The sequence below is a fragment of the Bactrocera dorsalis genome, chromosome 4 (assembly GCF_023373825.1).
Source record: "Bactrocera dorsalis isolate Fly_Bdor chromosome 4, ASM2337382v1, whole genome shotgun sequence".
Taxonomy (NCBI): Eukaryota; Metazoa; Arthropoda; class Insecta; order Diptera; family Tephritidae; genus Bactrocera; species Bactrocera dorsalis.
In genome coordinates this window covers 73,422,429-73,447,478 of record NC_064306.1, presented here as the reverse complement: position 1 = coordinate 73,447,478, position 25,050 = coordinate 73,422,429, and the positions used below count along the sequence as shown (strand labels likewise).

The 25,050-nt window shown below is 40.7% G+C and overlaps 1 protein-coding gene and 2 non-coding genes across 3 annotated transcripts in view; 1 reads left to right on the top strand and 2 right to left on the bottom strand.

Moving 5' to 3' along the window:
• Positions 1 to 25,050, top strand: part of LOC105228220 (broad-complex core protein isoforms 1/2/3/4/5) — a 114,929-nt gene that overhangs the window by 31,889 nt on the left and 57,990 nt on the right. The window contains exon 2 of the mRNA XM_049456669.1: positions 7,144 to 7,170. The gene's annotated coding sequence lies outside the window, so the exon portion shown is untranslated. The remainder of the gene's footprint in view (positions 1 to 7,143; positions 7,171 to 25,050) is intronic.
• Trnaw-cca (transfer RNA tryptophan (anticodon CCA)) lies at positions 3,997 to 4,068 on the bottom strand. Its single transcript has one exon. It is a non-coding gene; the product is annotated as a tRNA-Trp (tRNA).
• Trnaw-cca (transfer RNA tryptophan (anticodon CCA)) lies at positions 7,316 to 7,387 on the bottom strand. The gene has a single exon. It is a non-coding gene; the product is annotated as a tRNA-Trp (tRNA).

The following is a 25,050-nucleotide window of genomic DNA, read 5'->3' as shown; positions in this document are numbered from 1 at the left end:
ATCCTTGCTTTGTTCTGCATTGTGGCATTGACGGTTTCTTCATAGCGCTGCCAAACTCCCGTGCACACCCACACGCGCGAACATACATACATATGTATATACTTGTATGTACATGCTGACTACACAAAAGTGCATAAATCCATAAGCAGTCTTTCGAAACATCGCCGAGTAGCCAGCGCCCGCCAGCCACTCAACCGTTCAGCCACTTAGCCGCTCAGCCCGGCAAAGTCGATAGCGACAGTCTAATCAACCCTTGCAGCGCAGCCGGGAAGGCAACAAAAGTTTTACTCTGCACTAAAATTGCAGAGGCGCTGAAGAAACAAAGGCAGTGCCAATAATAAAAGCGAGAATAAAATGTCTAAAATTAGAACGGAGAAATCGCTCATGCGGCGGGTAGTAACAGCGCGAATGCACATGCATATCGCCGCACACCTATTTACATATGTATGGGTGTGTGCATGACATACGACTGTAAAAAAATAATAACAATAAAGCATGTAATAGTATCGCAGCCTTATGATTTTACAAGCGCAACGAAAGCGAAGCCAGCGCAGGCGAGCAGATGCTAAGCGGAAGCTGAAAAGACTAGAAGCCAGCAGAATCATAAACGAGCCTAACGAAAATATTTATAACAGGACATAAAAAGGAGAAATATTAAACTTAAAAATCCTTAGTGAATGAGGCAGTCGACAATAAGAGGTCTGAAGGGGGTGAATCGGAATTGCCAGCCGAACTACTGCTGCTGGCTGCTGACGGCTGCCAGCAATTATTGCTTAGTTGCCGGCGTCAGAGCAGCGCTGCTCAGCCTCCGTCAACCAACAGGCTGCTTTCTGCGCTGCAACAAAAGACGTTGGAAACTACTTGAGCGCGCAAGGCATTAGGCGAAGAAAGAACGGAGGGCGAACGGCGAACGGGACAACGCTTCGGTGTAGGGCGAAGGCAATAAACATTCCTCTAAAAATTTTATACCCTATTATGCCGTTATTCTAACGTTCTTTACGTACATGAACGTGCTTAAGTGTGCGTTTGTATGTGAGCAGGCAGAAGTGTGTTTGTGAGTTCTTCTGTGTTGCACGAACCATCATTAAGGGTAGTTTTGGCTTAAGAAAAAATAATAATAAAAAGTCGTAAAAGAAATCGATGTAAAATTTTAAGTGCGGCAGGCAGACATAGCGCAGCGCGCTGTGGAGGAGGTGGAGTGGCAGTGAAAGTTGCCGCAGCGAAGCTGCCACTTGTACAGCTACAAAATATGCCAAAAACTACATTAAACTATACACACTATTCCGCGAGCTAACAACAGCGCTAAACCGAGCTGCATGCCATACGCTGCGAGAGCTCGCTAACCGCGCTCAGGCTGACGCTCAACGACGTCGCGAAGCGTTTTCGCCGTTTTCGCATTGAGCTGAAATCAATGAAAGCAACGACATTGGCGCAGTCGATAATGGAGCAGCGAACTATCTCCACAGCTGTTGCTGGCGCCCACTGAGAAGGGATCCGATAGCGCGCTTTTGAGCTCGTGGCCTGCTAATAACGCAATGCCAATGAAGTTGATAGTTAAAATCTATTGCATGTTCAGGAAGAGTTCGCCGCCTAAGTACTCCCCGCGCATTTGCAAAGCTCATTTGAAGCCAAAGGACATTAGTGAATGTAGAAGAAATATGCTCCAAACTTACCACCGCTTGCAGATGCCTACCTTCGGCAATAATTTCATAGTGGTTTTGTTTACTATGTGCTATCGGATGGCATCTGCCGTTCCCACATCCATATTTAGTGAGCCACTAACACAAGCTCACCTCAGTTTGCCGTCAGTGTCAGCGTCGCTGCCGAAATCGACTTCGTGCAAACTCCACTGCCATCGACTACAGTAGCTCTCCACCTCACCGCGACGCTTCTACACTCTCCCACTCCGCCTCACTCCCATTTCAGCCATTAAGTTTCTCGTTGTAATAAAAAATTTTGTATAGATACTAAATTTTCTAGTTCTTTTTATTTCCTTTCTGGCATTAGTGTTTATTTTTTTGAAAAGAAGATTTATGTACGATTCGTTAGGGGTGAGTTACGACTTGCCTTATGCGAGTGCGAACGTGTGTAGCGTAGAGGTACATAGTTGCCACTGCATAGACGGCAGTGAGGCAAGCGGCTCGGCTGATGAGGATGCGAAGATGAAAAGGAAAGGTTGGCAAGTTTAGATTTCTAAGACGTTTACAGAAAGACGTCTAAACCATAAGCGGAGTGCTGCATTCGGTCGGCGTGTGGCAGCATACGGTGTGGGGAGAAAACGGATTTTCAACTATAAAAGAAAATTTTATATTAAAAAGCATTAAAAGCGAAATGGCAGTAACACTGAGTTATGTGCTCGAACTCGCTTGCACAGTGTTTTCGGAGTCCTCCACAACCAGTTAAAACATCCATTACAATTCCATGAACCAGATGGCAATCTTAATCAAGGTGAATTAGGGATTTTTTATGGTTTGTAGTTCTCGTTTCTCTCTAAACCATAAAACCTTGACTAAACAATGCTTCGAATTGTGAAATGCATTGAGCGGTGCATATAGAGCTCAACCTGCCAATCTGTCAAGGCTAAAGGTGGCAGAACCTCTATTATGCCGTCGACCTTTACTTATTTCAAATTAATTGCAAAGCTATTCTTTCGAAGTTCAATGATTGCATTGGCAAATATTTTTAGCACGACTGCAGTTTGAAAAGTTCAATTCCACAAACATTGTACAGTCTGTGTTTGAACAGCTGTTGGAATATCCTAGAGTAGAGTTCAAGAACGCCTAAACAGTTCAGTGAAGTTGCAAGTTTCGTTCCAGTACAGACATAAATTCGGGAAGGGCTCGTAGGAAAACTTAGGGCATTATTAAAATATTCCAGAAAAGCTTTTTAAAATTTGATAATTGTCAAAATTTTGAAAAACATTTGTTCCATTAAGTTATCGGTTAATTTCTTTCCCGAAAGGTCGCAATAAATATCAGATTTATTTTGCATTTGACCATTTTTAAGCCAGTTAAGTTAGTTCAGTGTTTCTGTATAATTTAAGAAACAACCATTATTTTTTGCCCACATACATACTACTCCTAACATCACTAACACATTTCTCGTTCTGTGGAAAAAAAATAACTAGTCAAAGTGCTTCAAAGTCTAGAGATTATTACTAACACGCTACCGATGGTTTCAAAATCAAAATTTTCGTGGTTATAGCATAGACAAACGTTAGCGTTAATCCGGATTAAACTTGTTAAAAATGGGCAATTTTTATCTATTGTGAATGAAACACAAGCAACACTGACAGCTGTTTTCAAATTTTCAATAATAAAACAAGAAGTTTTATGTTATGATGTAGTTTTAAAAATATAATATAAAATGATTTTGTAAAAACTGGTCGGGTGACAACCGCAATGTTTGTCTTCTATCCATTTTCATTAAAAATATTATAAAAATGACAATCAGCTGTTTCAAACTCGGATATTTGCCGTCTGTCACCTACAAATTTAAATCCGATTAAGTGTGCAGTTAATCCGGATTAACGATGCCGTCTGTCAAGGTTATTATTATATAAATTTGGTCATAGAACAATGCATAAACATTTAAAAAATTAAATCATGACATTAAATTGAACAAATTTAACAAAATTAAATAAAAGCTTTAACATTTACTTAAAAAGTTCATTTTGCCCCGGAAGCGGAGTAAAAATAATCAAATCATTCAAAGAAATAATAAAGTCCACGTCTAGGGCTATTGGTGGATATATTTTTATTTTTAGATTTATGTATATACATACTAAAATACATATATAGATTATTTCCAGAACTAAAGAAAAGCAACAGATACTGCCTGCTTACCAAGCTAGTAGATAATGTTCTTATTATTAGCCAGATAATTTTTTTTCATAATTTTTTTTTTCAACATACATTAGTATGTATATGTATGTATATACATATATAGATTTTAATTAAAATATAAATTGTAAAAATAAATAAAATAGTTGTTTTGTGACCCCGACGTGATTTGAACACGCAACCTTCTGATCTGGAGTCAGACGCGCTACCGTTGCGCCACGGAGTCCACTTGTGAGAGATCGCCGACTAACGGCATAACAACAGTAACTAAAAGCAACAATAAAAAAAATTGCGCTCAACTGCGTTAATCTGATTATGACAAGTCGATAGTGAAAAATAAACATTGGTTGCAATTTGTGTGTTTCCGTGAACACTGTTTGGACAAATATTAAATATCGACCTCGAAACGGCAAATAAAGCGCTAGAAAATCCCATAGTTCGCCTCTAAGAGCCCTCCCTGCGTTCGTTGCGTGGTTTTATTCCCTTCTTGAATGGATTTTAGATTTTCATTTTTGCGCTTTTCGTCGTTTATATGAACGGCGTCTGTTTAGAGGGAAGAGCCGTTATATTTAAAAGGATATAAAAATTCAAGGTATGTATGTGTGTACAATAGCTGCCGTTTGTACACTTGTATATACATACCTTGAATGGGCGGTGGGGCTGGAGCCTAAATAGCACCACAACTAACACTAACGACAAAACGTGTACACTATGCCCTTAAGTAGCGCTAAAACTTAAAACCCCAAACGCGCAACAGAGATATTTCACTCGCAGCCCACCTCCTGCCCCCACCCATATTAAGAGCGTTGAAGAAAACGACTTTGTCTGCCTCCTCACTTCACTGATTTATCCACTTGATTCACCGTCGAGCAGTTAGCTACAGTTTCGACTACAACTAACGCATCGCAATAATAACAACAATAACAACAACGGCCAGAAAAGTAACTCGAAGTAACCGGGATGGCAAATGGCAAATCCAAGGTGAAATACACGGCGCTGCAGAGGCTGCTGCGGCAGGCCGGGGGAGCCCATTTTTAGATTTATTTCGGTGATTATTTCTAAGTTTTGTGAAGGTAATAGTCGCTGCTTCGCGGCTCACTGCTTGGCTGGCTGCCCCGTTGCCGCAATGGCTCTGCAGCCCTCCTTGTTGTTGCAGCTTGCCGCACAATACAAGAACGCGTACATTTGATCAAAACTTATAGCTTATACGAGTACAATGCCAACAACTACAGCGCCGAATAGATTCCGTTTTGTAGTCGCGCCTGCTCGGCCGCCTTCAGCATACTGTGGCCATTACCATTTGCACTAACACTAACACTAACAACTTTCATTTGCAACCATTTGAATTGTTTTGTTGTTATTTGTGGCGCTGTTGTTGAGCGCTTATCCACGGGTATTTCTCATTACACTTTTGTTGTTTGCTTGTGAAGTTTTCGGTTTCTTTATCCATTTGCTACTTTGTAGTTTGTCCTTTCTCGGGGCTAATGTTTGCGGCTACTGTTGCCGCACAATCCAAAAATTTAGCCCGCCGCGTCCGTCCATCCACTTTTCAAGTAGTTTGTACAAAGTTTAGCTTCTGGTAAGGAATTTTGAGTGGTGAAGGAGAACCGAATTTCAAAGGCAAACTAAACCAACTAAACATTGCAGTCTAAAGTAGGGAGTGAGGCTGAAGGAGGTCGCAACACGCGCAACTGTGATCGTCGAGCGAGAATGCTCGGAACGCTGCTCCGCTACTTAGTAGACTACAGTGCCGTCTCCGTTCAGCAATCCTCGGCAATATGCCGCTCAGCCGTTCAGCTGCGCCCATTTTTCCGCTTACGAAATAAATCTTGCAAAGCCGCGGCTAGCAGCAGCAACAAATCCATTCAAGCGGCAGCATTTAGCTCGTTACTTCACCATAGTTTAGCGGCGAAAAAAGTTGTAATAGAATGTTGCAAGTTTAAATATAAATTGCGGCAAATGGCGTCGATGAACGTGGAATCCAACGCCGCACCAGCAACAACATTAGCTCAAGATGTGCACCATGTGGTGTGGCGCGACGTGGCGCGGCGTGCCCATTATTGCTTTCTCCTCCACTCGCATTCCAGCCACGCTCGCCCACATCTTTTATTAAGGTCTGTTGCAGCTGGTGTGATGCTTAGGTTCTAAGCGAAGCACTACATTTATGATGGCGAAACTACGCCACACCCCTGTGCAGACACTGCTATAATCATTTATTTCTTTTGCTCAATGCTATTGAATTATATTTCGGCCGGGATGGGGGATAATTTTATTGTTGGAACTTTCGGTGTTTCGCAATTGTCTCTCCTCTAAGCACTCCAACCGAGTTCTGCTATTACTCAATTGCTTTTGTTGTTATTTTTGTCAGTAAATCGGATAAATGTATTTTTTACTTGCGCATTCTGAACTATTCGAGAGACAAAAAGAAGTCCAAAATTTATTGATTTAAACCATGTGGAAAGGAAGAAGAAATGATTTTTCCGCAATAACGGCAAGCTTCGGAGTATGAATAACTTTATTGATCAGTTCGAGATTTCTTGTGAAAATACAACGTGCTTTCTTAAGCAAATACTCTCAGACTTTTTATCATATTGTACCAAAAAGAACTTAAAGAAGGAAATACAGTATTGAGTTTAGTAATCCAAAAATCGTGTTTCAGGAGCCACATAAACCACTACCCGATTCACGATTATTAAGGGACATGTTAAAGTAAAATTAAACCTAACTTTCTGACTCGAATCGGACAATTTACTCAATATAAGAATAACAAATATGCAAAGGCTATGAGAACATACTTGTAAAGTCATCGAAGTGCGAGAATTTAAAATTATATTTACATTCAATAGATGTTTATCAGTTGTACTGTTTTAGGTTATCAAAACATGATTTATAATCTTAAAGCCTTTCGATTGTATCACATTGAAAATTTCCTCTTTCAATTCGAAGTATTAGAATTTAGTATGAAACTCTTGTATAACAAAGAACTAGACCTTGGAACAAGTAAAACATTATACTAGTAAGATCGGTATATAAGGGTCTTCTTGAAAAAATATGGGTACTGGAATCAAAAGTTATGTGTAACATTTTATACGGATACTAATATCGATAGTTTTCTGAGAATAAATCCCTAAACCGAGTGATTAATTGAGACTTTATTCTCAGTACTACTCAACTGATAACTAAGCTCTTAGTTTTGTTTTCTAATCCTAATATAAATACATTTCTAAACACATCGCTTGCTTCCATGACTATTTATAATTATTTTCTATTACTCATAGAAATTTTCTTCATTCAATTTCAGGAAAATTCGTCAAGTGAACAGCTGCAAGTAAGTCGGTATTTGTTATTTACATTAATATGTATTCATTCGTGTATCTATATAATATAACAAAGTAGTATGGAATTTAGTTAAAACTTTCCGAAATCACAATAAAAATTTTTATTTACAACAATATTTGATAATTGATGCATTTTGACCCCGACGTGATTTGAACACGCAACCTTCTGATCTGGAGTCAGACGCGCTACCGTTGCGCCACGGAGTCTTCATATAAATTTTTATTCGTGAAGCCGAAACCTAATTCGTTGACACAAATATTTTCACAACTTCGTGTGCAAGGGCAAGCAAATGCAATAAATAAATACTGTAATCAAGCCGACAACGAACGAACATGAATAGTTTGATTTCGAACACCGAATGAGTCGAAGCTAAGGAACGAACAGAGATCCACCGGCAACCCGGAACCTTGGTCGTAGTGGCACGATATTAGGTGCTTATATAATGTATTAATGTGGGTAGCTAAAATAAGAATGCTTCAAAAGTAACAAATAAGTTGTTGGGCTGATAAGCGCGACAAGATTAATGCAGCGGGCAGCCGGCGATGGACGTGGACTTGACAACCGACAAACATTTGCATATAGTGCTCGCAATAATAAAAATATACGAGTAATATATGAATGTGTGTCTGAAATGATTCAGCCTAGCGAGCGCTAGCAACTGAAGGTAGTGCAGCTGAGAGCGCGGAACATATCTCCACCAGCAAAGTATGTGCCCTGATACAGACATCATAATAGCGTTGGGATTAAATAAGCACTAAATGTGAACGGAAATTATGGAGTTTTATACAACATGGCAACATAATGCTGATATATATAATATAAAATTAGTAGATATATTCGCGCTCCGGACGAATTTCCACGCTATAGTTTTTTGATGCCATCGATTAAATCACTGGTTAATTGGTCAAGAACGCTACCAGAAATTTATGTAAAATTGTTTAAGAGTTTATTAAGCCCGAATCGGCAAATCTTCCCGAATGCCTTGTGTACAGCGATTGTCCGGAAAGTGGCTTGTTAGTTGCCTCCGAGCACCTGAATTCTCGTGCGACGTGTTTCTGTGAGTGGTGCAAGCCGAAAATGCAGTGTTCGTTAGAGCAGAGATACGCGTTTTAATTTTGTGTGAAGCTCGGTAAATCTGCCACAGAAACGTTTGATATGACCAAGCAAGCTTACTCAGATGTTGCATTATCAAGAAACGGTGGGGTTTTTCGGTGCCACCAGATCTTTTTGGAGGGCCGAGAAAAGATCGCTGTTGAATGAGCAAATCCAAAGTGAAAACGCTGCTCATCGTCTTTTTTGACATCAAAGGCATCGTCCACCATGAACTTGTTCCTCCTGGACAAACCGTCAACACCAAGTTTTACGTTGAAGTCCTTAAAAGACTCAAACGAAAGGTCAATCGTGCCCGACAGGACATCGCAGCCGATTGGAAGTTCTACCACGACAACGCTTCGGCTCACACCGTCTTTCTTGCGAACAACTATCTAACCAAGGCCGGCACCCCAATGTTTCCGCAGCCACCATACAGCCCAGATGTTGCCCCGGACTTTTTTTTTTTGTTTCCTTGCCTGAAAAGGCCGATGAAAGGAAAGTATTTTGAGACGACAGAGGAGATCCAAGCAACATGCACCTTGGCTCTCAAAACTATTCCGGAGAATGCCTTCCGTGACAATTGACACATTAGCTGGAGTGGATATCAGCCAGCTCAACAAATTTCTGGCCACTCTAGTCGCATTATAGATATACAACGGTCGTTTTTGGGCATCACAGCGGAAAAGCGTATCCGTAGTCTCACGAATATTAGCCTTTTTCCCTAACTTAAGGCGCTTAAGACTGTGTTAGATATATGGTCGAGATAACTGCGTTTATAATTTACATATTGCTGCTCACCCGCATGGTAAAAGTATATGTTAATTCTAACTCGGAAATTGATTTTAATCGAAAATTCGATTTTTTATCATATTTTCTTTCTTTTGAATTATAGTATTAAACAACTTCCCCTTCTGTTTGTTGTTATAGTTACCCCTTGATTGATCTTTTTAATTGTAACTGTATTTTTTCTATATTAACGAGTAATCTTTTGCCACTCATTTACATGAGTACAAAAAGTATTTCAATATTTTACAATTATACTTCAGACAATTTTCTTAACATTAAAAAATACAATATGTTATTGCAATAATCCCAATTATTGAAAATTTTAAATCAGAGTTCAGTCTTCTTTGCAGTCTCATTAGAAAATCACGATTCAAAGAGAATCTCTTCCTCTAATGAAAGAGTATGAAAATTCAATTCTTTTATTCATTTATATTAGCATTTTATCGAAGAGCTTATACAAAAGTAGCAAAGAAATATTCTTGTGCGTAAGTAGTGGTGCCTAACAACCACTAACCAACAACATTAGTTGAAATTTCATCCGCGAACGCGGGTAGCGTCACCAACTTTGTCGTAGTCGCTCGCGCTGTTGTTGCGGCTGTTGTTGCTGCCACACACTGTTGCCGCTTTACACATCGTTCATATCGATTTTTTTTAAGTACTACTGAGCGCTGTATATTTTTTCTTTTGCCAGCCGCACTCGCCCCTGTGCCTTTGGCTGAATTTTAAACTTATTATCGACAACTAATACAAAGGCAACTCAGTTTTTGACGTTGTCAAAGAATATGGTCCTTTGTGGGGAACTAGGTAAGTGAGCTTTGGTTGGGGAGCTGTGCGAGGATGAATAGAAGGTAACGCGGTAAGGAGTAAGTCCCTGTGGCACTATTCGTTATCGTGCGCGACCACACCCCCTTTCACTCACACACTATTTCCCACTTTCATATCTTATCTGGGAAATTGGCAATGCGTATTTATTATGTGACTATTTCAACATTGAAATGTCTATGTAGATTTACCGTCGGATACATACTTGTATGTACTTATGAATGGTAGGTAACAAACATTATAGTTATGTACTTATCTCAGTTGATATGGAATGAAAAAGGAGATTTCTCAATTCACAATTGGAGGGATAAAGATCGTTTGTTTGTGTGCGAGCTCGAAGCAGACGAAACAATTATCGAAGCTAATTTAATATGAATGCCCATATGCGTAAGTATTACATATGTATGTATGTATGTATGTATGTAAGCAGGACCTCTTCTACTTGAGTTCTTTACAAATCGCCTTCTTAAGTTGGACAACGCTATCTGTGTGGCCGCAAACATATCTTAGGCATTTATATTATCTAAATTTAAACATCTGTAGGCATGTGCGTGCATCTTCCTGTCGTTTACATAATTGCGATGCATGCATTCGTGAATACGACATCGTATCATATACAGTTATGCCTTGACGAAAGCACAAATATTAAAATAATAATAAGTGCCTTACCGGCAAGCACAAGTGGAAACTTACCGACCCATCGAACACGTTCTTCGCAAATGCTCACGACTAACACGCCCTGCAAGAAAATGCGAAAATGAATTTTATGCCAAAAGTATTTGAAGAGCATCAAATTATATGAGCTAATGGTGAAATTAAACACTGAAGTCCCTGACTAAGGCGGATAACGCAGCCTAAACCTACTTTCTCGAGAATATCTCTTATATCTTTATGGAATAACCAACACCGTGCAGCTGTTTTCCGGACCCGGTATTACCATTGAGTAGAAACCTCGCAAATTATATTCAATATAACCATAATTTGCTTTTTAGAGCTTCCACCTCCATTCTGAGCCTCAAATGAGAAGAAAACTCCATTCGGACACTTCTTATTACCCATACATATATGATATAGACCTAGGAGCGTAAAGTTGGAAACTTTTTGTTCCGATGCAGTACGTTTTCCTACAAGACACTTGCTACCTCTCTCATAAGACCCGCGAATCCGAGTAAAAGCATTGAAATGAAGAATGCTTGTGTAATTCAACGAAAAGGATACCTTTGCTTGCCTCACTTTCGGCAGCAGCGGCAGCGTCATCGTCATCGCGCACCAGAAATCCTGAAAGCCTGCCATGTTACCCGCACGCACTCCAACACACACACACACACACACACACATAAAAAGGGGCTGCTTTGCCTACATATGAACAATCTATTTACAAGCACTTCATCTGCACATTTGAATACGCCTGCTAAGCATCCACTTACAACAACAGCAACAGCAACTGCAGCTACATACTATTGCGTTCACAACTTAGGTATTGTAAAAATGTTGATAACAAAACTCAGAACAAAAAAGAATAACAAATGAAAAGGAAAATAATGAAAGTAAAAGAATTGAAAATAAAAGAATGGAGGAGATAAGTTGTGTGGCGCGAGGTGCAGTAAGAAATCAACCCTCGACACGTCATTTTTTCTGGTTGTTGCACAGCTTCTGGGAGCGCAGGGGGAGGTAAGCAGACTTTCTGGTTTGAGTTCATCTATTCACTCAAAACTCTCTAAACAATTTTTGAATGTATGCGTTAGCTGCCGCTGTTGTTGGCGTTGTTGTTGTTGTTGCGGTTGTTGCTAATACCGTAGTGGCTGCTCCAATTGTTTGCAACAGCGGTCGGCAAACAAGTTCTGTGTGGACGAGACTTTTGTGTTGAAATTATATTTGTTTGAAAAATTCTCTAAAGTGGAGAGAACGCAGATTTATTCGACCTCCGAGGAAACTAATGCAACTCGTAACTATTGACGGTAAATGAAACAAAAAAGCTGGAAAGGTACATATATATTTGCCATAAGGGTTTTCCATCAGTTATTTGGTAGCTCCAAACACATATGTACATAGGAACCTACCATAAAGGGGCGTGTGTCTCAAAAACCTGGAATTTCTAAATATGAAACATAACCGCCAAGCATGTCGAACGGCTCACGTTTTGGGCACAGATTCTACTATGAACTCTATGATTTGCCGCCACCTGCCTTTATTGTAAACGCGGGTATAGGAACAACAACAACAGTGTGGACATAAACATGCCACGTCTACTGTGTCAAGGCGGCAAAGGCACTAGAAGCAGCGAAGCTCGAAACCAACAGACAAGAATATGAAAAACGTTTAAAGTAAAATACACTGAAAATATCATAATGCGTTTTACGTTGGTTCTGAAAAAGTCTAGTCTGTCTAGATACAGGGGAATTACTTCGAGTGTTAGTAAAGCCGGAAATTATAACATTGCGTAGGCGAAAAAGTCTTTTCGCATTTTTGTATGAATAGATGTCGTTACAATCGTAGAAGTTTACGGTGACTAGGCTGTATCAGTTCGTGTACCACAATAATGGTTCCCTGGCTTCTGTTCTGGAAATTTCGATTTACACTGACGAAAGTTTTACATTGATGGAATAATGCCATCTAGACGTTATTAATATATTATATTCGCGTATTTGTCGACTATCTAAACATGGAATGCAGATGAGCTCCATGCTGTAGAGTATTAAGGTCAAACACCGTATCCACGACCGAAATGTTTTCACTAAGCGAAGTAGTTCTAACTCAAAAAGTTCTCAATGTAATAGAAAATTGTTCCCGTGTACTCAACAAGAAAACAACGGTGTGTCTAAAGCATTACAAAAACAAATACCAGCATAAAAAACAAAATGAGATTTTTTAACTGCGAACACGTAGTTAAAAAATATTGAGAGCCACAAAGGAAGATGATGAAGTGAATAGCGAGTCGCAGAGGAGGAAATCAAAACACTATACAATAACAGCCTTTACAACAACCACAACGCTAAATAGAAGTTTTGCCAGCGAACGACGTAGACCACACACGTACACACACACACACCCACACAGGAGTGCAGAAACGCGCTTACACAGCAGCGGTTAAGGCAAGGCAAAGGCAAAGTGAAAGCCAAAGTACGAGCTAAAGGCAGCAAAGCGAAACTCAATTGACGCGAGCGCGCGGGGAGGCCGCTGACGGCAAGTGAAGTGCGGCGCTGCGCGACGTGGTCTAGCATGAAGGCAAAGGCAAACTTCTCGCGCGCTCATAAACCACCCTTGAAAATTGTTCGCGTTTCGCACAAAGCAATAATAACAACAGAAACAACAACAACAATCGGAACAGCGCTGATGTCGTACCAGAGAAATCGCTGCCGCAAAGTTTTAAAAATGTGTAGTAAAAAAAGGTGTAAGTAAAAAAGGACCTGCCAGCCAACCACCCACCAAAATTTGAGTTCGTAAAAAAGCGGCTCACCTCACTGCAACTGGCGCTTGGCGCGCTTGCCTCTGCTGCCGGCATCGTTACCGCTGATGAGAAGCAACTACCTTAGAGAGTATTTGCTGGCAATAAAAGTAGTAATCAGCCGCGCTCGTCGCAGCCCTCATCGTAGTCACTTGCTGGCTGGCTGGCTGGTTGGTGTTGGTGCTGGTTCTGGTTCTGGTAGCGCTCGCTTTATGGTTTGGTAAAAAGCACTCGCAGCACTTTTCTGTGCAGCTTCGCAGCGGGCTGACTTTGAATTTGCCGAGTTAGAAAGAGATGAGCATTAGAAGAGCTGGCATCGGCGCCGACTGCTGCGCCGGCCGAGCCATCATCAGGGAAACGAGCGCGCTGCGCCGCGAAAGAAAGGAATTATATTTTATTTTATGGGTTTTTTACATTTTTCTATAACAAACAACAACAATAAAAACAACTAAGCGCACTACAACTACAACAGCTATGGAGAAAATTTGTTGCTGGCTGTTGTGCAGCAGTAGCAGCAAGTAATAATTGCAATAGGAAAGTGAAGGTTGCAGGATGCTGTTGCCGACATTACCAGCGCGAGGCACTTTGAAGCCGATGTTTTCAATGGCAGCGGCGGGGAACTGAACTGAAAGGTGATGTTAGTAGTTGCGCTGCGGTGTTTTGCGTTATGTTACTTTGTTTAAATTACGGGGCGACATTAATTTTTTAGAATTACGCGCGCATATGAGGCAAGGATACCCAAGGCGCACGGGATCTGTGAGCGCTGTGAGCGACTTTTTTTCAAATGCGTTTCATTTCTATGGAGAGCGCAGAAGGTGCGTAAGCGCGAGCAAAAGGGACATTAGTGGAGCGCGAAGTTAACGGATGGCGCGGAGCTAGCGCAGTGTGGCTTAATGAAGTGGGTTCAGGCGAAGGTAGCGCGCCACCACTAGTGGCATGTAAGTGAGGGAAGGGTATTTGGCGACACGGAATTGGGCGCGGGGAGCGTGGGACGTGCGCGTTACTAACATGTTTGGAAGTATTTATTTTTTACGAGCGCTATATGTTGTGTAAAATAGCAAATTTGTGCCGCGCACTTATTGCCGATTTGGCAATTCGCGCACTAGTCGTCGTGTGTAAAATATCAGGCCGCCACGTTAGCGTCTGCACTAAACATGCTTGGGGATATTCAAATGCTGCTGGCTTCCTTTTTTGCTTTATTTTTTAACTTTCGGTTTTAATGTCTGCCCGCCCTTTTAGTGCGCGTCAACGAAATTCATTATATATTTTTTATTTAAATGTGTGGGTATTTTCATTGTATGCTGTGTCTACGAGCCTTTTTGTATGTATCTATGCGTTCTTGGAGCCTTTAGAATATTTTTCATTCGCAACATTAAAAGAATTAATGGCATGCGCATACAATATATCGTGGCAGCCAAGTGATTAGTATTTAGTCATGCATTCCCATTAAATACATACATATGTATATAGTGATGTATAGGTGCAGGCGAAGTTAAGTTTGTTGTGTGGACACATCTGGATTATTCTGATGTTTGGAGGAAATATACTTCAGCGAGTTGTTGAGTTCTTGGGATATAGTTCTCATTTAACGCGATTATTATTGAAAAAGTAATTTTCGAGATGTTCTCTCTCGTCAAGATCTCTTTGAAAACCAGAGGAAAAAACGTTAGAACAGAGATTCATTGAGGAACACTCCTTTAATCATAAAAAATACCTATGATATGTGTATAACCAAAAAAATCATGTTTAAAAGTATGACTTTCGGCACTGCGACCCTCTCATTAATTTTTTACCAATTTGACCGCATATCTTTTATATCACAGGTCCGAGAGTAATCAAGTAAAATAAAAAATTAAGCATGTTGGACTAGAAAACAATAAAATGGTATAAAAAAAAATATTTTTATGCATAGGTAGTTATTTTTTATGATTTTATATTAAGTTTTATTTACAGAAAACGAAAACATATGGTATGTGCCTGTTCATATTCATATAGAAAATTAATAGGTCCACTTGTCTGGGTTCCAGCGAGAAAACATTCATTGCTCATTGCCGGTAACTACTCTTAGGTGTTGCCCATTCTGTTCATATGGTCAAACGAGGCACGTAGTTACAGGGTTTGTCCGGAAAGTAATGGGATGGATTTTCTTCCGCTGTGACTGCATTTCGGAGCATACACACGCTGACTGGACTCGATAGAGGGCATTCCTAGCTAACGAACGAGCGGTTGGTCAGTTCTCTCCGAGCACTTGGAGAGTCAGGACAAACATTTTCGCGCTACGTGTTTGTGTGAGTGATGCAAGCCGAAAATGCAGTGATCGTTATAGCAGAGGTTCGCGATCAAATTCTGTATGATACTCGGTACATCTGCGACAGAGACGTTTGATATGATCAAGCAGGTTTACTCAGATGTTCCTTTAGTAAGAAGTAGTGTGTTTCGATAGCACCATTCCTTTTTGGAGGGCCGGGAAGAGGTCGCTGATGAAGATCGGAAGAATGCGCAAATATAAATAGAAAACGATGTTCTTTGACTTTTTTGACATCAAAGGCATTGTCCACCATGAATTTATTTCTCCTGTCCTTGCAACACGACAACGCTCGGCTCACACAGCCTTTCTTGTGAGGAGCTACCTAACCAAGGTCGACATCCCAACGCCTCCGCCGCCGCCCTACAGCCCAGATGTGGCTCTCATGAACTTTTTTTGTTTCTTTGCCTGAAAGGACCGATAAAAAACAAGCATTTTAAGACGACAGAGGGGATCTAAGAAGCATGCACCTTGTCTCTCAAGGCTATTGAGAGGTGCCTTCTTTGACACCTTCAACACTGAGAAATCGCGCTGGCAGCGCTGCATCGACGCTGAAGTAGCCTATTTTGAAAGTTTTTGGAGAATGATAACGATTGGTTTAATAATTTCTTTTTAAATCGACTTGAGATATCGAACTAAAGTCATTTTCACCTCAAAACCTGCTCATTTGTCTGAATCGCCGATTTCGGACTATTATAGCAATAAATAGCGAATTGGTCGATCGAAAAACCAAGTGCTCTCAAGGAAGGCTATTCTATTTGTTGAGAAATCTTCACAAAATTTGGCATGGATTATCATCAAAAGCAAACCTACGAAGAAATTGTTCATATCGGATCTTTATCCACCATTAGAAACATATTTCTCTTAGTCAAAGGTATAGGAAAAATGTATGCGTTATGCAAACCCTACAGAACAAGGTATTGGATCCCAACTGATTGGGTCTATATTTAGAAATTTAATTGGTCTACTTGAAATCCATGGTAACAGTTTTGAAAAGAAAAGCTGTGCAATGGAGTCCTTGTGCTCTGTCATATTTAGCCTCTTAAGATTTTGTAATATAGCTCTGATGCATTTTAAAAATGTTCCAATAATTTAAACTGGTTCAAAGAGATGATAAGCCATTTTCGAATTTTTACTAATTTTCCCAGCAAACAGCAATAATTAGACAGCTTCGTTTCAAATCGGCCTTTATAAATTATATATTGATTATATATATATATTCACGCCACATATTATCTGGCATGTCGCTTCAATGTGACGCCGCTCGCTGCCACCACTAACCTCTTTTACTAATCGGGCAACATGGAATAAGCCGTTCTATTGAAACGAAAAATTAAAATTAAAAAATGCCGAATGGATATACCAAAAGGACCAAGCGGCGTTAGCAATTACAACAGCGAAACCATGGAAAACGACAAAAAGTGCGAACCCAAATGTGGCAACTAGCAAAGCGGCGGAGCTGAGCCAGCCGAAAAAGTCACCTCACCTCACCTAGAGTGGGTTGCGATGTGAATGTGTGTGTGCGCCGGGGGTTGGGGTTGCAGCAGCTATTCAAATACACCAGTGGCGAACAGCATCACATATGCACCTCGCATGTACGCATATCCATGTGTGTATGTAAGTATGTATGTATGTATGTTTTTGTATAATAATTTGTACTTGTTGTTGCTGTTGTTAGGACAAAATGGAGAAAGGGCGCGAGCGAGAAGAATGAGCTAAATTTGCATAGAAAATTAGTTAAAAAATTACGCCAAAGCTGCGCGGCTGCGAACACAGACGAACAGACGAAACTTTGCACACACACATGCGCACGCACACAAATTGGCGGATATCATATATGCTTTTTATTCTAACACACGGGTACACCAACAACTACATGCACACGTTTCACAATTACACACAACAACAGCAGCAATAGCGCCGGCGAGGCCAAAGGCAAGGGCATAGCGACCGGGGAGGGGCGGCATTAGTGGGCGGTGTTAGAAAATTTTTGCAATTTTAATTTGTTGACGACGGCGTGTGTTGGGTGCGGCGGACCAGGAATGAACTTGCTCTGCTTATTTGTATGCGTGTGTGTGTGTGTCTGTGAATGAAGTCGAGGCTGGAAGCACAACTAACTGGGAGCCTGTGGCAGCAACTTGCACATTGTTTTTGTTGTACTTGCAGTTATTTGTGTGTCATAAAGCACCCCATTAGAGACACACGAACAACAGCGACGAAGGGCCACACAAACACGCTCAAGCGCACCGACGCACACACACTCATGTGTGTCACGTATGCAAAGCGCCGCGTCAATGTCGTGAGGAGCAATGAGGGGTAGGTGTGTGCACGTGTGCGCATATAGACTGAATTAGAATTTTTACCGAGCAGATAAATAGAATCGCCCCAACAAAGGGAACACACGAATTAGTCAGTGGCACTCCTGGTCGGAATGAAAGGAAAACTGATAAAAACAACGACATGATATCCATATAAAGTTTGCATAGAAAGTGTACGAAGTAAAAATAACAACAACACAGCGTTCCACCCTGTGCCTCCAAATGCCCATACACACACTAAGTAGCCGAAAAAATGTATCACAACTGCGTTGCGTCAGGCCTACCGTAGGCGCTGTCATTACCAGGACCACCAGGATAATTTCACGGCGACCAGAATATCAACGGTAAATCCATGCGTGTGTGTACTTATAAGTGCGTGAATGCGTGGTTTCTCGTATATGTGTGCCGAATGTACAGTTCTCTGTAGGGTTACCAACATTGAAATGGCGTTACAAGCGGCCTAAAGTTAGAAAGCCAGGTCCCAGTCTGACCCTTTTTGCACCAGATTGCAAGAACTATTATATTTTAGCAAAAATTCTCTTTTTTCCTTCTCTTCTTAAAGATTTTACCATCTAAATTCAAGGTTTGGTGCTTGATGGCTTCCAAGTGTTCTGGGTCGGATCTGTGATAGGGCTGGGTATTGACAGAGAAAATGGGAAATTGTTTCCTTATTCCCTACTAAAAATGTTCCTGTGGCCGGAAACCCAGATCAAAGTCATGAGCGACGACAAGGCCAAGATAGCCGCCTGGCTATCCGTGTATATTGCTGCTTTATGTATCCTCTCGTAGTTCTTCAATAAAGCTGCGCAGGTCTTCTCTATGCCCAGTACTTCCGCTTGAAAATACTATCTGAGTTCGGTAGACGGATAGAAAGAGAAATGTCTATTTTGGACAGGTCGGTATAGACTGAGATGGTATCTTCCTCCCCTATTATGCCCCTTCTCCATTCTCGTCTTGAGGGTATCCTCACTTGGAAGTGTATTTTCAAATCCAGCATTGGGAGAATGATGTCTGATTTATTAACGTTTAAGCAGAGCTGGTTTAGGATATCATGAAAATAGTTCTGATTCCAAGCGCACAATTTTTTTATTTTAGTTGCAGCTCAAGCACCAAAATTTTATTCCAAGGTTTTGCTACACCTTTACATCTAAATAATGAGAAAAGTTCATACTGTATATCCTATGCCCGCTTTATTGGTGTTGGGTCTGTTTAAGCTGTCCAAGATTTCGTACCACAAGCCTACTCCTTGGGGTCGTTCGAGGGCTGAGAAACTGTTGGATGTACCCTCTTAGACATCAAGACATCAATAACAAATTTTGTAACATTGATTTCTGCTTTTCAATGGAATTGACTAAAAGACTAATATAACCATTTTCTGTGTTCGTTAACTGTCTACTAAGGGGTTGGTAGATATAGGATAAGTTTAAAGTCTAAAAAATGGAGCTCTGGATTCTTCGCGAATATATGAAACTTTTCACTTTTTTAATAAGATCCACACACTCAACTGATGGATAAGAGCGACGATGACAAAGAAAATAAACTAGTATAATTCCAACTTTCAAGGATTCACAAAAAACTTCAACTCTCATCTAATTAGTACAATTTGATTCCCTTCACTGGGCGCTCATTCCACAGCTGACGAGCCGTCAAGTTGCTATGCAAACAACAAACACAATCTAGTGCAACAACAGCAAAATACTGGATGAATACAAAAATACAAAAAATGGCGCTGGCAAGGCGCGCAATAGCGAACTGAAGAAAGTTGACGGAATCGCTTAGCGCCAGCAGTGCAACGAAGATGTGTATGTGACAAGTCGCGAAGAGGTGGATCCTACTCCTCCTTCGGCAGCAACCGCCATGAGCTGAAAGATAAGAGACATTGATAAGACAGCGCACATAACACAAAAGCATAAATTAATTTCACTTTCCCCCAAAAGAACCGGCACACATAGATTGCACACAACAGCTTTGAACGCCTAAAAGCCCACTACGCCACGAAAGTTCTACATATGTACGTTTTACCTAACTGTAGGGTACACAGTTGCGTTCAGTTACCGCTATTGCCCTTTACCTCTTTGGTATCTCGTGGTGCTTTTGTTGTTGCATTTTGCGTACAACAGACGAGTGCACCTCATCGAATGCATGCTTGTGTGGATATATGGACGTGTTCTTATGTGCGCGGCGCGGAAGTACGTAAACTGCCGCATTAGCCGGTCTCGTTGTTCTGATTTCGTGGGAAAGTGTGAAAGTGTGTGGGAAAACTACCCAGTCCCAGAAAGACTTCGAAGCCACAACGCACACGCTCGCCCAACGTTCCTCTGCTTGTCCAACTTTGAACCAACTTAGGCATTTTTCGTTGTACTTGGCTAACATATTTTTTTTTTCTTTTAACGTTACGAAGATATTCTCTTTTGCAATCTAAGAGTAGCAATAGTGTTAAGTGTGCTCACAAGAGAGCCCCACACAGGACTTTTCTGCGGCGAAGGCCAAAGTTAAGGCGGAAAATAAAGAAAAATTCAGCGAAATCTAAGTTTCCAACGAAAGAGGAAAAGAACGTCGTGAAAATGTCTTGCTCGCGCGTTGCCATCGTCAGTGGCCGCATTATTATCGTAGAAGTTGCTCTTGAACAGCCAAAAGCAGGCGCCGAAGGGCGTACAGGCCTGTGGTGAGTGAGTGGTGGGTGGAGCGCAGGGGAATACTCACTCAAATGGTCTTAAGTTATTTTGTTTGTTGTCTTAGTTTCTGTTCATGCTACTGGTGACACTGTTGTTGCATTTATTGTTGTTTTTTATGTTCGGTGTGCGATATTTTGGCTGCGTGACTCCACTGGTGGGTGCTTTCGTTGATGATTATGGCGACGATAATGATGATTGCAATGGTTTTGATGGCGTTGCAAATGGTGGCGCGTCGTCTCCCCTACGCATCACCTCCCTGCGCTATCGCCCAATTTGCGCACTCTCCTTACGCGGCGTTTCGGACTGGACGCGCGTATGCGATGTAAGCCCATTTGCCATTGTGCGAAGAAGGTCCTGTCCGCGTTTCGACTGTTGCGCTTCTTATTTTCCTTTCGTCAATGCTTCCTCTGGACGTTGTTTTGTCGCTTTTCTTATCATTTCGCCTTGGTCCTATTCCTTTCGTTGCTTTACAGTAATGTAGTTGTTAACTTGGGCTGTTGCCTCTGTTTTCGTTTGTTTTGCTGTCTGCTTTGTAGGTTGCGATGCTGAGCGCAGCGTGGACCACCTGCTGCCTCCCGTCGGTCGGGCTGGACTCAAACAACTGTTGTACGAACTTGTTGTTGCGTCTTCTGCTGCTGGCTGTGGGGCGATGATAAATAACTGAAGGCCACAACGATTTGCCAAGGCGATCGCCAACATCTTGGACATTTAGTTTGTGTTTAGACGTCGCCGGCTATCACACGTTGGACATTATTAGCTGTTGGTCCAATAAAATGTGACTCTTTGACGGATGATGCGACGAATTCAATTTCGGTAGTTTGAGTACGAAAACTTGGTGATTAGAAATATTGTAGTTCGCGGATATTTGTGACCTCTTAAGAAGAAAAGCTGGCTTTTAGCACTTGATTGTATCGATGTAGTGAATTGTGTACGCTTATTAATATGCTCGCTGTTAAGAAAAAAATCAGTAGCATCTGAAATTATTTTGTCTATATAATATTATGCAAATATTATATATATGTAAATATGTAAACGGCTTATTAATTGCTATTCTCCATTGCCGCCTCATTTGGCAGAGCGTAAAACGCGAGCACGAGCCGCATGAAATGAGTGTCGAATAAATACTTATGAGCAACGAAAAAACAACACAAAAAAACGCAGAAAACGAAAAAATACAAACCATAAAAATGAGTCAAATCGCGACAGGAGTAATATTATCCTTTTTCGTTTGGTTATTTTTAATCGAGCACTCTTTTCGCCGTGCTCATTCACTCACTACAGCCACACCATTCGCCAGAGCCACCCCACTTAAGCCGCTTCGGCATTATAACAGTACAGCGACGTTTCCCCTGTTTGCGTGTCCGTGGCAGGGCGAGTTTTCTCCTCAATTCGCTCACAGCTTGTGTGGTGGCGAGGCGCGTTGGGGTGGTGAGCGGCGCGCTCGAGTGGGGTTGTTTGTGTTTTCGTATTTTTATTTGCATTTTTCTCTGCTGTTTTTTAATGCTTTTTCTTTTGTTTTGTTTTGTTTTTTGTTTGCTTTTGCTTTTCCAACCTTTTGCTTTTTCCACACGCGCACACGTGCACACACATAGATACACACGCAGCCTTATTACATTATTGCTTCATAGTTGGAGTGATTTTTATTTCAAGCGCTCAGCAAGCGCTCGTATTCGCGTTCGTTTTTTCAGGATTGTATTTTTATTTTTATTCTTTTAATTTTGGTTTTTATTTTTGTTTGCACATCCTTTTTTCTAGTGCAGGCGACATGAGCGAGCGAGCAAGTGAGCGAACGAGTTAGTGAGTGAGTGAATGCGCGTCTGGGTTGTGGGCCGAGCGCATATGAGTAGTGAGCGGCGTTGTTGGCAGGTGCGCGGAGGCGGGTTGACTAGTGAAAGGAGAAAGGATGCAGTTACGTGTGTAGATGGATGACTGAATGGTTGGATGAATGTTGCAGACACGGCGGTGGGGGATGCGTACTCGTAGTTTAAAGGGCTTGAAGGTGGTTGTTTAGATTGGTTGATGCTCAACTCTATGCAGTGGAATGGCTTGGAGTTGCTTGCTGGCATGTTGTTGTTGCTGCATCAATGGTAGTTATTATTTTAATGGTCATGGTACACATTGGCGCTGCGCGCCGCCGTCAGCCAGCATCAGCTGGCAACTGAGCGTCAGCACGCAAGAAGAATCGCTTATCGAAAACGGCAAAAATTGTTTGGGTTAGAAAAAAGGAATCACCACTATTTAGCCGCACTACGCGTTCAACCGTCAGCACGTTTAGTTGTAAGCGCGTTTCCGCCGCACATTCGTTATATTCACAGCGGTTAAGCGGTGCTCATAGCTCGCGCGTTTGCTGTGTTATTTAGTATCTCTGCTAAAGCTTCGTTGTTGATGGGTAAATTTTTTTGTCGCTTAGTTCTGTTGTTGCACCGTTCGCCAGCACGTACTTTCAAGTCCTGCCATAACAGAAAAAAGTAGCAACTTTTTCGAAGAAGCCAGAAGTATCGGGGTTATATCGAGTTAAGTTTGCGACAATAACGGCCAACAACATCGGCACCAACAGTGGCAGCAACAGTGAAAGTAGTCAAAGGACACACACGCTGTCGGCGCTGCACCGCCACTAGACTAAGCGAAGACGTCGTGCCACAACTCCGCTTCCAGATTGGCAGTCAGCACGGTTGCTGCTGCTGCTGCGACGCTGCGCTGCTAGTCCGCGACATCTGCGCTGCTGTCGCTGCTGCTGCTGCTGTTGCTGTTACCATTGTTGTTACAGTTAGCGTGTTGATGTTGTTTAGTCCTTAGTCCCGTGTCCTGTCGTTCGGTTCACTTCAATTGAGTTCCGTTTTCAAAATAACGTTAGTTGCTGTTTGTTGCTCGATTCGTGTGCGTGTGTTGACGCTCAAGCGGACGTCGACTAGACAACTAAAAACTAATTCAAAACAACATTTTCATTTTTTCAAACAAATGCAGTTAACTTCTGGTGTTTTAGTATCTTGTGAGAAAGTGAAATTCTGAAACGAGCCAAAATTGAAGTATTCTTTATTTTTATTTAGTTTCATCGGTGAACCTTACAAAAACAAAGTTTTCGAAAAAAATTCGCTTAAGGCTAATACACACTAAGTGGAACTGTGCAATATTCGTATTTTTTCAAAAATATAAATTTAATAAAATGAATAACTTATCAGCATTGAAATCGAAATTATGTAATTGACGAAAGAAACAAAAAAAACAGCGTCAAAGGGTTACGAAAATGGTTTGAAAGGTGGATTAAAAGAGCGTCCAGTCCAGTTCTGCGAGCAACAAAAGAAGTAAGTACGAGTTCTTTAGAAAACATTCAATAGATATTTTCGAATTTGGCTTTTTAAAATTAGTTTATTAAATATGACTAATAGTTTAAAAATTTCGGTCCTCGATTACACCAGCGCGTTGTCAGCGACTTCGTGAAAGTTGTTACAAGGAAAAAGCTTAGACCTTTATTTTGCTCACTGCTCACCGTTAGATTATTTAATTAGTCTTTTAATTATTAGAAATAGTTCATGCTATAAGTTATTCCTTGAAGAAGAATTTCAAGTGTGAATCGACACAAATATTTGTTGCTAACTCAAACGTTAAAATAAGCTTCGAGGAAATGTCCGTACGGCAACACTATGTGATCCAAATGGTTCAAGGGTAAATTTCCACCATTAACGGTAATCTTTATAGTTGGGAGATGTGATATAATTTTATAAAGCAAGTAATGTTTTTATCTTCAATCTCCTTTTGAGTTAATAAAATACAATCTAGAATTTTCAGTTAAATCCTATCGAATATTTCATACTGGTAAACACTGTTTGTGTCACACGAACTTTGTGACGATTTTTGTTTATGTTGGTTTACCCACATTAACTATTTATAATAATTTTATTTCAAAAAATTAATATAACAATGTTTTTTTTGTTTTGATTTATTCATTTTTGACCTAATATGTTTGTCTTTTTACTCGTATATACAACTTCAGTTATATTATTTATTGCATTCGACAAAACTTACATCATGTTATTATTATTATTATTATTATTATTATTATATTATTATTATTATTATTATTATTATTATTATTATTATTATTATTATTATTATTATTATTATTATTATTATTATTATTATATTATTATTATTTCATCGTAAACAAGCCCCGAAAGTGTTCTAACAACCTCGACAGAAAACAAACGAGAACCCAGACATATGTTATTTGCTGTACCAACGATTTGACTGAACCAATGGACCATGTATGTGACTGTTATTTTTCTTTGACTCAAACAAAAAGCAGAAGAACCTAATCCAAATACACTACCCAGTATCCAAACTTTTGTTCGGAACTTGTTCTAAGTCAGCACGATGAAGATGATCCAAGTTATGACCGTTAACTTGAAAAGAGCCAAAGAGATTTCCT